We start from the raw sequence: 16,309 nt of genomic DNA, 5'->3' as shown, positions 1-16,309 counted from the left end.
TGGAGTTCTTTATCAAATAGAATCTACCAGTAATTATCTCTTGTATTACTCATATATATTTGTGCCCATTAATGATTCCATCCTCTCACTGGAATTTCAAAATTTTATCTGTTCTCAATTTCTGAAATAAAGCATGAAATGAGAGGATTAATTAAATCTATCTGTTGCTACAAATTGAGGCCATAAATGATATTCAACACCCTTCCTATTTCCACATTAGAGACCCAGCATCTTTTTTTTTACCTTAAATAGTATTTGTTTATTGTTTCTTTTTATTTATTTATTTTTAATAAATTTTTATTAATGTTAATGGGGTGACATTAATAAATCAGGGTACATATATTCAAAGAAAACATGTCCAGGTTATCTTGTCATTCAATTATGTTGCATACCCATCGCCCAGAGTCAGATTGTCCTCCGTCACCCTCTATCTAGTTTTCTTTGTGCCCTTCCCCCTCCCCCTTCCCCTCTCCCTTCTTCCTTCCTGCGTCCTCCCTCCCTCCACCCCTGGTAACCACCACACTCTTGTCCATGTCTCTTAATCTTGTTTTTATGTCCCACCAATGTATGGAATCATGTAGTTCTTGGCTTTTTCTGATTTACTTATTTCACTCCGTATAATGTTATCAAGATCCCACCATTTTGTTGTAAATGATCCGATGTCATCATTTCTTATGGCCGAGTAGTATTCCATAGTGTATATGTGCCACATCTTCTTTATCCAGTCTTCTATTGAAGGGCTTTTTGGTTGTTTCCATGTCTTGGCCACTGTGAACAGTGCTGCAATGAACATGGGGCTACATGTGTCTTTACTTATCAAAGTTTCTGAGGTTTTGGGGTATATACCCAGTAGAGGGATTGCTGGGTCATAAGGTAGTTCTATTTTCAGTTTTTTGAGGAACCACCATACTTTCTTCCATAATGGTTGTACTACTTTACAGTCCCACCAACAGTGAATGAGAGTTCCTTTTTCTCCACAGCCTCTCCAACACTTGCTATTACCCGTCTTGTTGATAATAGCTAATCTAACAGATGTGAAGTGGTATTTCATTGTAGTTTTGATTTGCATTTCTCTAATAACTAATGAAGATGAGCATCTTTTCATATATCTGTTGGCCATTTGTATTTCTTCCTGGGAGAAGTGTCTATTCATGTCCTCTTCCCATTTTCTTATTGGATTGTTCGTTTGTTGTTGAGTTTTATAAGTTCTTTGTATATTTTGGATATTAGACCCTTATCTGAGCTGTTGTTTGAAAATATCATTTCCCATTTAGTTGGCTTTCTGTTTATTTTGTTGTCAGTTTCTCTTGCTGAGCAAAAACTTTTTAGTCTGATGTAGTCCCATTCATTTATCTTTGCCTTCACTTCTCTTGTCTTTGGAGAGACCCAGCATTTTAATGAACACTTCTGTTGTTTTAGTACTGTTGCCTAATAGGGTGACACAAATCCTAATTTTTGAGATTTCTAAGCCTCCAGTAACATTGTCATTATCAGCCCAGGATTGTTGCAAAATTTTGTTTATTTTCCTTAGATCTGTAGAAACACTAAGAGATGTCCCAGTAAATTGCCCACTCCTAGACATGCCTTAATTTGGTAGCAGCAACTTGAACACCTCACTGTGCTATTTATGAGAATATGCCTCTCAGATATTTGACTGAAGGGTGATTTAATTTTCTGAACCCTGAAATTAAACCCTTTGCTCCCCTTTGACAATTTCCAGCCAATAATTGGGCAAATAATGGATACTAAAGCAAACCCATGCCTGGAACTTTTAGGACTCATCTGATGGGCAACTTTAACTCAAGAATTCCCTGACAGCCTTGTTAAATCTTTTAGAATTGCACTGTGTCTGGGTTGCTGCTACCCAGTTTTTCCTTATCCTCTCTTCTTCATCTCAGATTAACACTTCACCATAGCTTGCTAACTCTCCCTGCCTCTTCACTCTTTGCCCACTTTTTTTAAACAGATATTGCCATATCAATTCTCTTCCATGGTTAATCCTGTTTTGGTGTCTGTTCTTGATGGACTTCCTAGCACAAAAGTGATATTGCAGCAATAAAAATTATAATTCTGTAGTAGAGATAGAGAAAAATGAATGTTTAAGGTATGAGTATAGATGTCTTGCTTCAATCTTAGACATTTTCAAAGAGCTATCTCAGCTTCAGTGCTCCTGTTACCTCAGTAGCTAGAGATATTTTTGTAGCCTAATAATCATCACAGTTTAACTTGTTTTAAATCCTGTTTTATAACTGCTTTTTTAGTGTAGCTCCTGATAGCACTCTCCAATAAAACCTTTGCATGACAATCTCCTCTTTAGGGAGACCAATCTATGATTGTGTAATGCAAACATCTTCCTTTATCTTCACTATAAAGTCTTCCATAAAATTTTTATTGTTCACTAATGCTGTTGTGTCATCTCCTCTCTTATGGATCCAAAAAAGAGTTTTTAATTTTAGGCCTGTTCAAGTTTTTACTTATTGCTACAGAGGAATAGCAATGCCCAAGCTCCTTACATGAAGATCAGGAAACCTAAGTCTTTTACATTCCTTTTTTTATTATTAATGATTGCTTTATAGATAACCAGTGAGATGTGGGATGGGAGTTGTTTAAAAAGTTCCTCCCCAAACAAAAGAAATCTTAGAGGAAAATGTTGATTTTGTCTTTTGACATGTTTTTGTGTAAGGTCATGCCTTGAATGGCAGTCTTTTGTCTTTGGCAGAAAAGTGCCAGGAGAAAAGCCCAATTTCTCAGGATGGCAGATTAGGGAAATGTAAGAATTTTAGGTTTTGATTTTCTTTTTATAAGTTCCTGATTGTATTATGACTATATTATCTCTTATTTATGTCAAAGTAGTGTCTGTTACTTGCAATTACAAATATTCAAATTGCTGCTATGAATATAAAAAGACAAATATAATAGAAAATGTTGTATTATAAAATACAACATTCCATAAAAATATGGAAAGTTGTTATTTAATAAAATAAATGTTAAACATGAATTATAATAACCATAGTTAAAATAAACCTAGGATAAAAATTTGAATTCACTTCATATTTTTCTCCAAAAGATAGACAGTTATTTGGCTGGGTATACTGACTAAAATACACAGATGAAAGAATTACTACATGGTAATATCATCAGGTTAAATGAATAAATAATGTCAATAAATCTCACTCATTATTAATTAAATGTTTGCAGATTATCCTTCTTGCATAAAACAGATAATTGTTCAATGTTTTATTTACTTTTGTTGTATTTTTTCCTCTAAGCAGTTATGAAACTTGAAATCTTGTACTGTTTTCTAGTTTTTTTTCTTTTCTTTTTGTTAAGTGGAGACTTGACCTTAACCTCTTTTGCCAAATATAGAATTGTTCTTTTTTTTTCTTTCTATGGCTACTGACCATGATTTTATTTACTGGTGGAAAAACAACCTTAGGAGAAAAGCGAGGGACAAAGGTGAGACTGGGCAAGCTCTAGAGCATTGAATCTAACTGCAAGGGATTGCTTGTAAAAGTGTGGTTGCCGTGGTTTCTGAATGCTTATTCAGTTTTCTCTTATCAAAACTTAATTCCTTCATACTTAGTTTCTGAAAGGTGACAGGGCTGCAGAGTTTTATTCTAGAGAACAATAAATCTTCCTTCTTCCTACACAGAATGGGTCTAGTCCACCTGCTTCTCCTCTTCTTTCTCTTCCCTCTCAAATGATTTAAAATATCGACAACTTCAGGGAACTTTGTACCAAGTAATTAAGCTACAATTTTATTAAGCATACATTATCTTATTTTGAATACCAAAGCATTTTTTTTCTAAATCTTTGTTTTGTCTTCTATAAAAAGCTAAGTTTAATTTTTCCATTATATGAAGTATATTTCAATTTCTACTAAGTATAAGTTAGCTAAAAAACGATTATTTTTATTGTTGTATGCAATAAAATAATATTATATAATATAAACTTACTATTTCAGTTACATGGGGAAAATATTAGGTGGTTTGTTATTTTAGAGATGTTTAATTTCTAATAGAGGAAAATAGGAAGAGAGGTGAGGTTGTAATACATTTATCTACATGTTTCTTCCTGTTAGCTGTGATGAAATATTAGAACAAGAAGACGAATGTGATAGATGATGTCAGAATAATGGCAGCAAGAGAAATAATCCTGCGCTCTCCTTTTGAAATTTCAACAAATTGAACAACTATAACGCAGGGAAGGAACCTCAGCTAGGGTCACAGGCACAACTGAAAGATCCATGCACCTAATGAACTAAAGATAGGTGGGGATAAAAAGGGTGGAAGATAAAATGCAATCATGGTGGGCTTTGGAGGGGAGAGGAAACAAACTTGGAGTAACTGGTTTCTGTTTTTGTTTTCTGCTGCTGGACTAAAAAGAGAAAGGAAGCTTGGGCTCTCTGGATTTTGTCTGAGGGGTATGAGAGGGAAACTCAGAGTGACTGAGTCTCCTTTTGCTGGGAGGAGCAGTGAGACAGAGGGGCAGAGGGGGAACATAAACCTAAGCAGTCAGAGTGCAGAGTCACAACCAGTGTTCCCACAGTCTTCCTGAAGCCCTCACTCAGCAGAGACAGAGAAAGCTAAAATATGGCCCTCAGCCTCCCAGATCCTGCCTCCCTCACCTTGCAGTACAGAGACTAGCAGAGACATACCCCACAGCTATCTCTCAAGAGCCCCTCTCTCCCTTGAGGAATGCAAGTGTTACACATCTAGTCCCCTGGTCTGTTGAGACATGGGAAGGAGTGTCTAGAAGCCTGAGATGGCCATTGTTAGAGCAGTAAAGCAGAAAAACTGAAGCCATAAGAAGTCAGAAAGCCCTCACAAAATGCCCCATCTACCAATGCAACTTTGGCACCATGCACATCATTTCAACAGCAACATTTCAGCGGACAGCCTAGGAACTTCACAAAGCTAAAAGTTGTAATACAGTGACACCTACTGGAAGAAACCTCTAAAAACTAAAACCTATTTTTTTCCCATTTTTATTTTTCTCCTTCTTATTCTTTTGTCTTTTTTTCATTTTTGAATTTCATTTTTATTCTTATTTTTGTGGGTGTTTTGTTTTTGATATTTTCTTTGCTTTTGATCATTTTTCCTCTGTTTTTCCTTCTTCGTAATTTTTAAATTTTTATTGTATTTTTGAAATTTTTCAATTTTTCAGTTGTTTGTGTTCTTAACAATACCACTCTAAAATACCATGAAGGAAGAAGAGATCAAATACCATGATTACACAAGACAGAGACATATTTCAGAAAGAAAAGAAAAAATGTCCACAAAAAACTCTCAATCAAATGGAAGCCTTGGAGTTAAATAATAGAGAATTCAAAACTGAAGTTCTGAAAATACTCAGTGGGATGTGAGAAAACACCAATAGACAACTTAATGAGCTCAGAAAACAAATTAATAAGCAAACTGAACACCTGAACAAGAAGATTGAAACTTTAAAAATAGAGATTAAGGACTCAATAAGTGAATTGAAGACTGAGGTAGCGAGTTTAGCTACTGAAACAAGCTATATAGAGAAAAGAATCAGTGAAATCAAAGACAAGCAACTAGAGATGCTACAGTGAGAAGAGGAGAGAGACTCATGGATTAAAAAAACTGAGAGAGCCTGACCAGGTGGTGGCACAGTGGATAGAGTGTCGGACTGGGATGTGGAAGACCCAGGTTAGAGACCCCAAGGTCGCCAGCTTAAGCGTGGGCTCATCTTATGTGAGCAAAAAGTTCATCAGCTTGGACCCAAGGTCTCTGACTTGAGCAAGGGGTTACTCGGTCTGCTGAAGGCCCAAGGTCAAGGCACATATGAGAAAGCAATCAATGATCAACTAAAGTATCACAACAAAAAACTGATGATTGATGCTTCTCATTTCTCTCTGTTTTTGTCTGTCTGTCCCTATCTATCCCTCTCTCTGACTCTCGCTCTGTCTCTGTAAAAAAAAAAAAAAAAAAAAAAAAAAAAAAAAGAATAGATTGATAGATTGGTGTTCCTCTCTCTCTCTCTTTCTCTCTACCTTCCTCTCTGGTTAAAATAAAAAAAAAATAATTAAAAAAACTGAGAGAGCTCTACAAGAATTGTCTGACTTCATCAGAAAGAGCAATATAAAGATAATGGGTATATCAAAAGAGGAAGAGAGGGAGAAGAAAATGAAAAGCCTATTCAAACAAATAATTGATGAGAATTTCCCAAACCCATGGAAAGAGTTAGAACCTCAAATTCAAGAAGCAAACAGAACCCTGAGTTACCAACACAAACAGACCTACTCCAAGGCACATCACAAAAAAATTGTCAAAAATCAATGACAAAGAAAGAATCCTCAAAGCACCTAGGGAAAAGAAGACCATAACATATAAAGAAAAGCCCATTATGTTATCATCAGACTTCTCAGTAGAAACTCTACAAGCTAGAAAAGAGTGATCCAAACATTCAAAGTACTGAAAGAGAGGAATAACCAGCCAAAAATACTATATCCATCAAAGCTATACTTCTAATATGCAGAAGAAATAAAAACTTTTTCAGACATAGAGAAGCTGAGAAAATTTATCACCAGGAAACCCACACTGCAGGAAATACTCAAGGGGGTTAGTCAACAAGACACAAAGAGCAAAACAAATCAGAACTATAAGTAAAAGTTCAACAAGGTCCAATAAAAACAAGAATAATTAGTCCTGGCTGGTTGGCTCAGTGGTAGAGCGTCATCCTGGCATGCAGGAGTCCCAGGTTTGATTCCTGGCCAGGGCACACAGGAGAAGCGCCCATCTGCTCCTCCACCCCTCCCCCTCTCCTTCCTCTCTGTCTCTCTCTTCCCCTCCCACAGCCAAGGCTCCACTGGAGCAAAGTTTGCCCGGGCACTGAGGATGGCTCTGTGGCCTCTGCCTCAGGTGCTAGAATGGCTCTGATTGCAGCAGAGCGACACCCCAAGATGGGCAGAGTATCGCCCATGGTGGGCATGCCAGGTGGATCCCAGTCAGGCACATGCGGGAGTCTGTCTGACTGCCTCCCCGTTTCCAGCTTCGGAAAAATACAAAAAAAAAAAAAAAAAAAAAAAACCACACACACACAAAAAAAACAAGAATTATTAGTGACAACAATAATATAAAAGTGAAGAGGATAATGATCTGCAGTAGCAAAGGAGGATGGAGTGCAGAAGCACTCATAAGACAAAAGCACTCTTGTATACATGAGCATTATTCTCTTAATAACCTAATGGTAAACACTCATGAAAAAGCCACTACTGAAACACACAGCTTAAAAAAGAAGAAACATGGGAAAGAAGTATGAAATGCCACCAAACAAAAACAACTGACAGAAACAAAAAAGGTAAGAACCAAACAAAACATAGAGCTACAAGAAAACAAAATATAAAATGGCTACAGGAAATCCTCAAGTATCATTAATTACCTTAAATGTAAATTGACTGAACTCACTAATAAAGAAGCACAGAGTAGCAGATTGGGTCAAAAAGAAAACCCATCTTCAAGAGACACATCTAAGCTGCAAGGGCAAAAGTAGATTCAAAGGCAAAAGTTGGAAAATGATTCTTCAAGCAAATAATATACAAAGAAAAGCAGATGTAGCCATACTCATATGTGACAATGCTGACTTCAAGACAACAAAGGTAACCAGATACAGATAGATATTTCATAATAATAAAGAGGATATTGTATCAAGAAGACATAACAGTTCTTAATATATATGCATTGAACCAGGGAGCATCAAAATATATATTTAAGACATCTACTAACTAATCTAAAAATAGAAGCAGACAAAAACACGATCATACTTGAAGATTTCAACATACCATTGATGGCTTTATATAGATCATCCAAACAGAAAATTAATAAAGAAATATTGGCCTTAAGTGATACACTGGATCTAATGGATATAATAGACATTTATAAGACATTTAATCCCAAAATGTATAATCCCATATTATACATTTTATGTGAGTGTGCATGAAACATTCTCAAGGAAAAACCATATGTTGGACCACAAAACTAACATCAACAAATTCAAAAAGATTAAAATTATATCATGCATATTTTATGATCATAGGCTTTGAAATTAGAATTCAATTGTAAGAAGGAAGTAATGAAACGCATAAAAATTTGGAAATTAACATGCTTTTAAAAAATGACTTGGTCAAAGAAGAATTAAAGCAGAGATAAACATATATATATATATATATATATATATATACACACACACACAGACAAATGAAAAGACAACACAACATATTAAAATTTCTGAGATGTAGCAAAAGCAGTAATAAGATGGAAGTTTACATCATTACTGGCTTATATCATGAAACAAGAAAGATTCAAAGTAAACAACCTAACATCAGACCTTAAGGAGCAGAGAAAGAAGAACCAGGCAACTTAAAGTCAGTAGGAGAAAGGAAATAGTAAAAATTAGAGCAAAACTAAGTGAGATAGAGAACAAAAAAAAAACTATAGAAAAAATTAAAATAACAAAGAGCTGATTTTTTGAAAAGATCATTAAAATCAACAAACCACTGGCTAGACTCTCTAAGGAAAAAAAGAAAAAAAATTATATAAACAAAATCCAGAATGATAAAGGAGAAATTACAACAGACAGCAAAGATATACAAAAGATCATAGTAGAATATTATGAAAGATTATATGCCACGAAATTCAGCAACCTAGATTAAATAGATCAATTCCTAGAACTATACAATCTTCTAGACTGAGCCATAAAGAAATGGAAACACTAAGTAGATCCATAAGCAGAGAGGAAATAGAAACAACTATCAAAAACCTCCTCAAAAACAGACATCCAAGATCAGATGGTTACACTAGTGAATTCTACCAAAGAGTCAAAGAAAAATTGGTACCTATCTTTCTCAAAGTCTTCCAAAACATAGAAGAAGAAGCAGTACTGCACAACACATTTTATGAGGCCAACATAACCCTCATACCAAAATCAGGCAAGAGAAAGAAATAAAAGGCATTCATATCAGAAAGAAGAAGTAAACATATCACTTTTTGCAGGTGACATGATCCTGTATATAGAAAGCCCCAAAGGCTCCACCAAAAACTATTAGAAACAATAAACCAATTCATTAAAGTCACAGGATACAAAATTGATAGACAAAAGTCTACTGCTTTTCTCTATACCAACAATAAAACTTCAGAATATGAACTAAAAACAAACAAAAAACCAAAAACAATTCCTTTTACATTTGCAACAACAAAAAAAATACCTAGGAGTAAACTTAACAAAGAATGTGATGGACCTATAAACTGAAAACTACAAAACCTTATTGGAAGAAATTGAAAAAGACACAATGAAATGGAAAAATATTCTATGTTCATGGGTTGGAAGAATCAACATAGTTAAAATGGTCATATTACCTAAAACAATATAAAAATTGAATACAATCCTCATCAAAATTCCAATGTCATTCTTTAAAGAAATAGAACAAAAAATTACCAAGTTTGTATGGGACTAAAAAACTCCGAATAGCTAAAACAATCCTGAAAAAAAAAGAATGAAGCCATAGGTATCATACTACCTGACTTCAAATTATACCATATAGAGCCACAATAATCAAAACAGGATGATGGTGGCAGAAACACAGACATATAGACCAATGGAAAAGAGTTAAGAGCCAGAAATAAAGCCACATATCTATGTACAAATCATCTTTGACAAAGGAGACACAGAAAGACAATGGAGATAAGAAAGCCTCTTCAATAAGTGGTGCAGGGAATATTGGAAAACCACACGCAAAAGAATGAAACTTGACTACAGGTTGTCCTTCTGCACAAAATTAACTCAAAATGGATCAAAGACCTGAATATAAGACTTGAAATTATAAATTTCATAGAAGGAAACATAGGTACTAAACTTATGGATCTTGGCCATAGAGAACAATTTATAAATTTAACCCCAAAGTCAAGGAAAGTAAAGGCAAAAATAAATGAATAAAAATGAGTCTTATAAACATAGATAAAATGAAGGGGTTACCAGGGAGAAGGGAATGTGGGGGAGGTGGAAGGGGGGCTTAAATGAATGGGAAGGAGACAGAGGTTGGGGGAGAACAGTGTAAAGAGAGGCAAATATAAGGTGGCAGAAAATGATTTGACTTTGGATGATGAGTATACAACATAATCAATAGAAATGTTCACCTGAAACCTGTGTACTCTTGTTGATCATTGTCACACTGTCAAAGTTCATTGTCTAAAATTAAAAACAAAAACAAAAACAAAACAAACAAAAACCGACCAATGTAATTATTTAAATATGTAATAGTAAATCATTCAAAACATAGCAGCATTGAGGTGGCTAAGCATCAAGAGAAAATTATTCTTACTTGAAGTGATCAATTGCAACAAAAATGTAAATTGGAACCTACTCCAGGGAATAGTATTCTCTCAGGAGGAAGCCTGCAGAAATACTTCTCCCATATTAGAATTTCAGAAGACCAATATAAATATATGACTGACTTTCTTTTGTTCATGTGACTTTTAATAATTAAATCATTATAGTACCTTTTACATTTATACTAAAAATAAGTTAGCTCATAGAGTTACTTAATTAATAATGTTGTGTTAATAAGACTTAAAATATGCACAAAGACTTTAATTCCAGAAAAATCATTTTTAGTTAAATATTATGTGAATATTCAACCAATCTCTAAGCAGAAACATTTATAGGCCCCAAAATAGAAGGCCTAAGTAGTATTTTTTAAAATATTGTTGTTAAATAGTTATAAGAAATATTAAAAAAAATGACAGCAAATTCAGTGAATGAGTAGAAATGAAGTTCTTAAGTAGGGAAAAGTATTAATATTTGTGACTATTTAACTGTAAAAATATATGTCATGTAGAGTTTAAAGCATGGAATAATTAATAATCTGATTTAAATCACATAGTGAGTTCAATAATCAACTCTGAAATTTTCTGTTCTACCAGATGGACTTACAAGGTGGTTCCACAAGAAAGCATCCGATCATAAAAAATAAAAATAAAAAAGCTTTCTTTTTTCCTTAAATATCAATGCATTTCCTGTTGCTCTTGAACTGATTTTTGCTAAAATTCTAGGCCAAATAACAGTTTATTTTAAAAAAAAATCAATGACTTGAATCTATTAAAACTGACCATAGTATAAGATACTTAACTATGCAAAAAATTGCAATGTATATCTTAATTAATCTTTCAAGACCTCAGGTTCTTCATCTATAAAGTAAGGCTTTTAGATTAGGTGAACTCTAATATTGCTTGCAATTTTTACAATAATGAGAATGTACACCCTGGCCGGTAGCTTAATTAATTAGAGCATTGTCTGGATACACCAAGTTTCTGGATTCAGACCCTGGTCAGGGCATATACAGGAAACAACCAATGAATGTACAGATAAGTAGAACAACACATTGATGCTTCTCTCTTTTCCTTTCTCTTTCTTTCTAATATAAAGAAACTTAAAAATTAAAAAAATAAAATACTGAGAATATGATTTCTACAAGATAGGGACTTGAATTTGAGTGTGGGTATCCAAAGAAAATAAAAGACTAGAACATAAAACCAAAATCAAACAAGTACAGAATAGCAGAAAAATATCACACATTTCAACAAAAGATATAGAATATAGTTACTGAGTATATATTTTGTCATTTAACAGTATGGAATTAGCTATTAAATTAATGTTATTACTAATGATATTGCTGATAGTTTCATCTTTTTCTTTTCTTCCTATTTAACATCACACTTTTTTTTTTCTTGTTTACAGATTTTATTTATTCATTTTAGAGAGGAGAGAGAGAGAGAGACGGGGGTGGGGGCGGGGAACAGGAAGCATTAACTCCCATATGTGCCTTGACCAGGCAAGCCCAGGGTTTTGAACCGACAACCTCAGTGTTTCCAGGTTGACACTTTATCCACTGCACCACCACAGGTCAGACACTTTTTTCTTTATATAAGTGTAGAATTCCTTTTATCTAGAATATTTCCTATGAAGAAATATCAGAAGTAAACAGAATTTCTTTTTCTGGACTAAAGGAATACAGAAATTAAAAGAAGTATAAAATACATAAGTGGCCTGACCAGGTGGTGGCACAGTGGATAGAGCATCGGACCGGGATGTGGAAGACCCAGGTTCGAGACCCTGAGGTCGCCAGCATGAGCGTGGGCTCATCTGGTTTGAGCAAAAATTCACCAGCTTGGACCCAAGGTCGCTGGCTCCAGCAAGGGGTTGCTCGGTCTGCTGAAGGCCCACGGTCAAGGCACATATGAGAAAGCAATCAATCAACAACTAAGGTGTTGCAATGCGCAACGAAAAACTAATGATTGATGCTTCTCATCTCTTCGATCCTGTCTGTCTGTCCCTGTCTATCCCTCACTCTGACTCTGTAAAAAAATAAAAAAATAAAAAAAATACATAAGTGAATGAAGAATGGAGACCAATTTTTAGAAATGTATTTATGCATTCCATCTATGCTCAGGGATGAAAACTAGATGCGCTTGTGGGGAAGAGTGATGACCTCTATTGCCATCACCAGCACTTGGGATGACATCATATCTATGAAATTGTTTTTTTAAAACTTGAAGTCTGTATAATCTTCTTAACCAATGTAATCAAATAAATATAATTAAAAATAAGATTAAAAATATTTTCTACTTTTCTACCTAGTGGCTTAGATCTAACTCTGACAAAGATGTTTGAACTGTTAAGAAAAACACTATCCTTAAAAACAAAGATTACCATATTTCTTTAATATGTGGTATTTACCTATTTCTTCATCACTTAACAAAATAGACTAGAACTGAAAAAGGATAACTGTGGCTGATTATACCTCTCTTCTGGTTCAGTGCTCCATCCTGCTCATTTTTTTGTGTAAATAAAGTTAAATATTCTTCCCTGACTAGGTGGTGGCACCGTGGACAGAACATCGAACTGGGACGCAGAGGACCCAGGTTCCAAGCCCTGAGGTCGCCGGCTTGAGTGCAGACTCATCTGGCTTGAGCACAGGCTCACCAGCTTGAGTTCGGGGTTGCTGGCTTGAGCCCAAAGGTCACTGGCTTAAAGACCAAGGTTGCTGGCTTGACCCCAAGGTCGCTGGCTTGAAAAAGGGGTCACTAGCTCTGCTGTAGCTTCTATTTAAGGTACATATGAGAAAGCAATCACTGAACAACTAAGGAGCTGCAAAGAAGAATTGATGCTTCTCATCTCTCTCCCTTCCTGCTCTCTGTCTGTCCCTATCTGTCCCTCTCTCTCTGACTCTCTTTATCTCTGTCAAAAAAAATTATATATATATTCTTTGTCTTTTTTATTCTCCCTCCCTCCCTGTCTCTCTGCTCTCATTCTCTCTCTCTTACACATAGTGGTTCAGTCTGGTATGCCAACCTTAGATAATGTGGCAATAAAACTGGATGTGCAGATGCCTCTTCAAGATACTGATTTCATTTTCTTTGGAAATATTCTCAGGAGCAACATGGCTTGATCATGTGTTATTTCTAATTTTAGTTTATAAGGAACTGATATTGTTTTACAAAATAGTTGTATCAACTCACATGTCCATTAACAGTGTATAAGGGTTCCTTTTTCTATACTTCCTGGCCAATATTTACCTTTCCTTTTTTTGGATATGGCCCTTATAATTGATAGGAAGTGATATTGTGGTTTTGATTTGCATTTCCCTGATGATTAATAATGTGAGCATTTTTTCATACATCTATTGAACAATTGAATGTCTTCTTTGAAAAATATTTATTCAAGTGCTTTGCTCACTTTTTAATTGGATGACATATATTTTTTTGTTATTATGTTCTATGAGTTATTTATATATTTTGATTCAAGGTATATTACAAAGCTATAGTAATTAAAAGAGTATGATACTGTCAGAAAAGCAGGCACCAAAACAGTGCATTAGAAAAGCAGCCCAGACACAAGCCCACTACTAATTTTGACCAGGGTGCCAAACCACAAAGTGGGGAAAGCATAGTCTCTTCAAAATTTGGTGTTGGGAAAGCAGATATCCACATGCAGAAGAATGAAACTGGATCAAGTCTTAGACCAGTCATAAATATAAACTCAAAATAGATCAAAGTCTTCAATGTTACATCTGAAACTGTAAAACTCTTAGGTAAAAATCATAGGGAAAAAACCTCTAACATTGGTCTTGACAATGACCAATGGTTCTTGGATGAGATATAAAAAGCAAAGGAAGCAAAAGCTAAAATCAACAATCGGGACTACATAACACTAAAGAGTGACACAGCAAAGAAAACAACCAATTGAAAGGGCAACCTATAGAATGGACCAAAATATTTGCAAATCATATGTCTTATAAGGATTTAATATGCAATGGTAATTTTCAATTTAAAACTAATATGTGTAGAAAGGTAAAAAGCAGAATAACATTATTTAAAGATAGATTTAAAAAACCTTCTTAATTTGATAAAAGGTAGCTAAAAAAAAAAAGCAGAAACAATGCCAAAATGTATAGCACACATCATAAGAACTTATGAAATTTTGAATGCCTATACACTAAAGTTAAAAATGAGGCACAGATGACTGCCATCACTTCTTTTCAACATTGTATTGAGTTTTATACTCATAGTGGTAAGTGAAGAGACTGTAATAAACATACATGTTTAGAAAACAATATTTATAGAAAATAAGTTTATATATTTGGAAAATCCCAAAGCAAAATCTACAGATGAGCACTTTGATAATTAATACATTAATCTATCAAGTTCATCTGATAAAAAGTTAATATACAATGATTAATGATATATCAAAAAATTAGAAAATTAATTTTAAAAATACCAGTTTATTATCATTATACAGCAATATTTTATGACTAAGTTTAACAATAGGGTTTCAGATCCTTTTCACAGGAATAATGTGAGATCCTCTCTCACATTACTGAGAGATTTAAGGAGCTCATAAATGGGGAGGAGGCATATTTCTGTTATAGAAGTTTTAGTATGGTTAACATGTCAATCACTCCCATATAATTTATAGACTAACTTTATTCCCAGGTATTGTTTTTGAAATTTAACTTTAAATTTTATATGGAAATGTAAACATCCCAAAAGAATAGAGTTAAGAAGATTATTCACCACATATCATGGGAGAGTAATTAAAACAGTGTATTATGTGTTAAAAAATAACCAATAAGTTATTGAAACCAAATAAAGCATTCAGATAATGGCAAAGAGGTATAGAAATCCTACAGAGATAAAATGAGATATGCATTATTGTCTTCAAACAAGTTCTTCAAAAGTTGATGTATATTTTATTTTTAGCACATCTCAATTTTGACTAGCCATATTTCAAGTGCCCAATAACCACATGGATAGTTGTTATTATTCTGGACAGTGCAGCATTACTAATAAGCTTCAAAGTAGAAGATATTGTATTTTATTAAATATAATATATATTATATTTTTTTATACTCATTCATATTTCAGAGTTCCTCAACCTAAGCACTAGCATTTTGGCTCAAATATTTTTTGCAATTGGAGGGCTATCTTGATTGTTGTGGGATGTTTAGCAGAATCTCTGACTTCTGCCCATGGGATTAATTATTGTAGCACCCTTCTAGTTGTCTCCAGACATTTTCAAATGTCTCTGGTGAGATAAAATCACCCACACTTGAGAACTACAGATATATAAAGTACATGCAAATAAAAACAAAGACAGTTACAACTCAATAGAAAACACAGGGATAATATTTGCACTTTTTGATACTAAGCACTTTTCGACTGAAGATTTTCAAGTATACAATAAGTTATAAAAATATTCTTAGCCTCATCATTCATTCTGGAAATGCAAATTAAAACCACAATATGATATGACTATTCTGCCACCAGAATGTTAATTTATACACAATAACATATACACAATAACAAATGGAACAAGTGAAAGTCTGTGGAACAGCTGGAAGTCTTATAAACTGCTGGATGGAGCTTATATTTTAAAGCACTTTGGAAAACTGACAGTATCTGCTTAAGCTGAGCTTATCATACCCCTATCACCCTGTAATTCTATAGTTGAATACATTCTCCAGTAGCTATTTTGTAAGCATATGTATTAAAACATGACTACAAAGCTGTTTATAGCAGCATTCTTCGTCAGAGCCAACACCTGGAAACAATCCAAATAGATAAAAATAATTTTTGAATAGAATATTATAGATAGCAACAGAAGTAAATGATTTACAGCTACTTGCAATAACAATCCATTTTATAATCATAATGTTAAGCAAATAAACTAGATATAATAAAGTATGTTCTGTATGATTTTATTAATAAAAATTCAGGTCCACGTAAATCCAATC

This window comes from Saccopteryx leptura, chromosome 5 (genome assembly GCF_036850995.1).
Source record: "Saccopteryx leptura isolate mSacLep1 chromosome 5, mSacLep1_pri_phased_curated, whole genome shotgun sequence".
Lineage (NCBI taxonomy): Eukaryota > Metazoa > Chordata > Mammalia > Chiroptera > Emballonuridae > Saccopteryx > Saccopteryx leptura.
The sequence above is the reverse complement of the archived record's forward strand: the minus strand, read 5'-3'. Positions refer to the sequence as shown.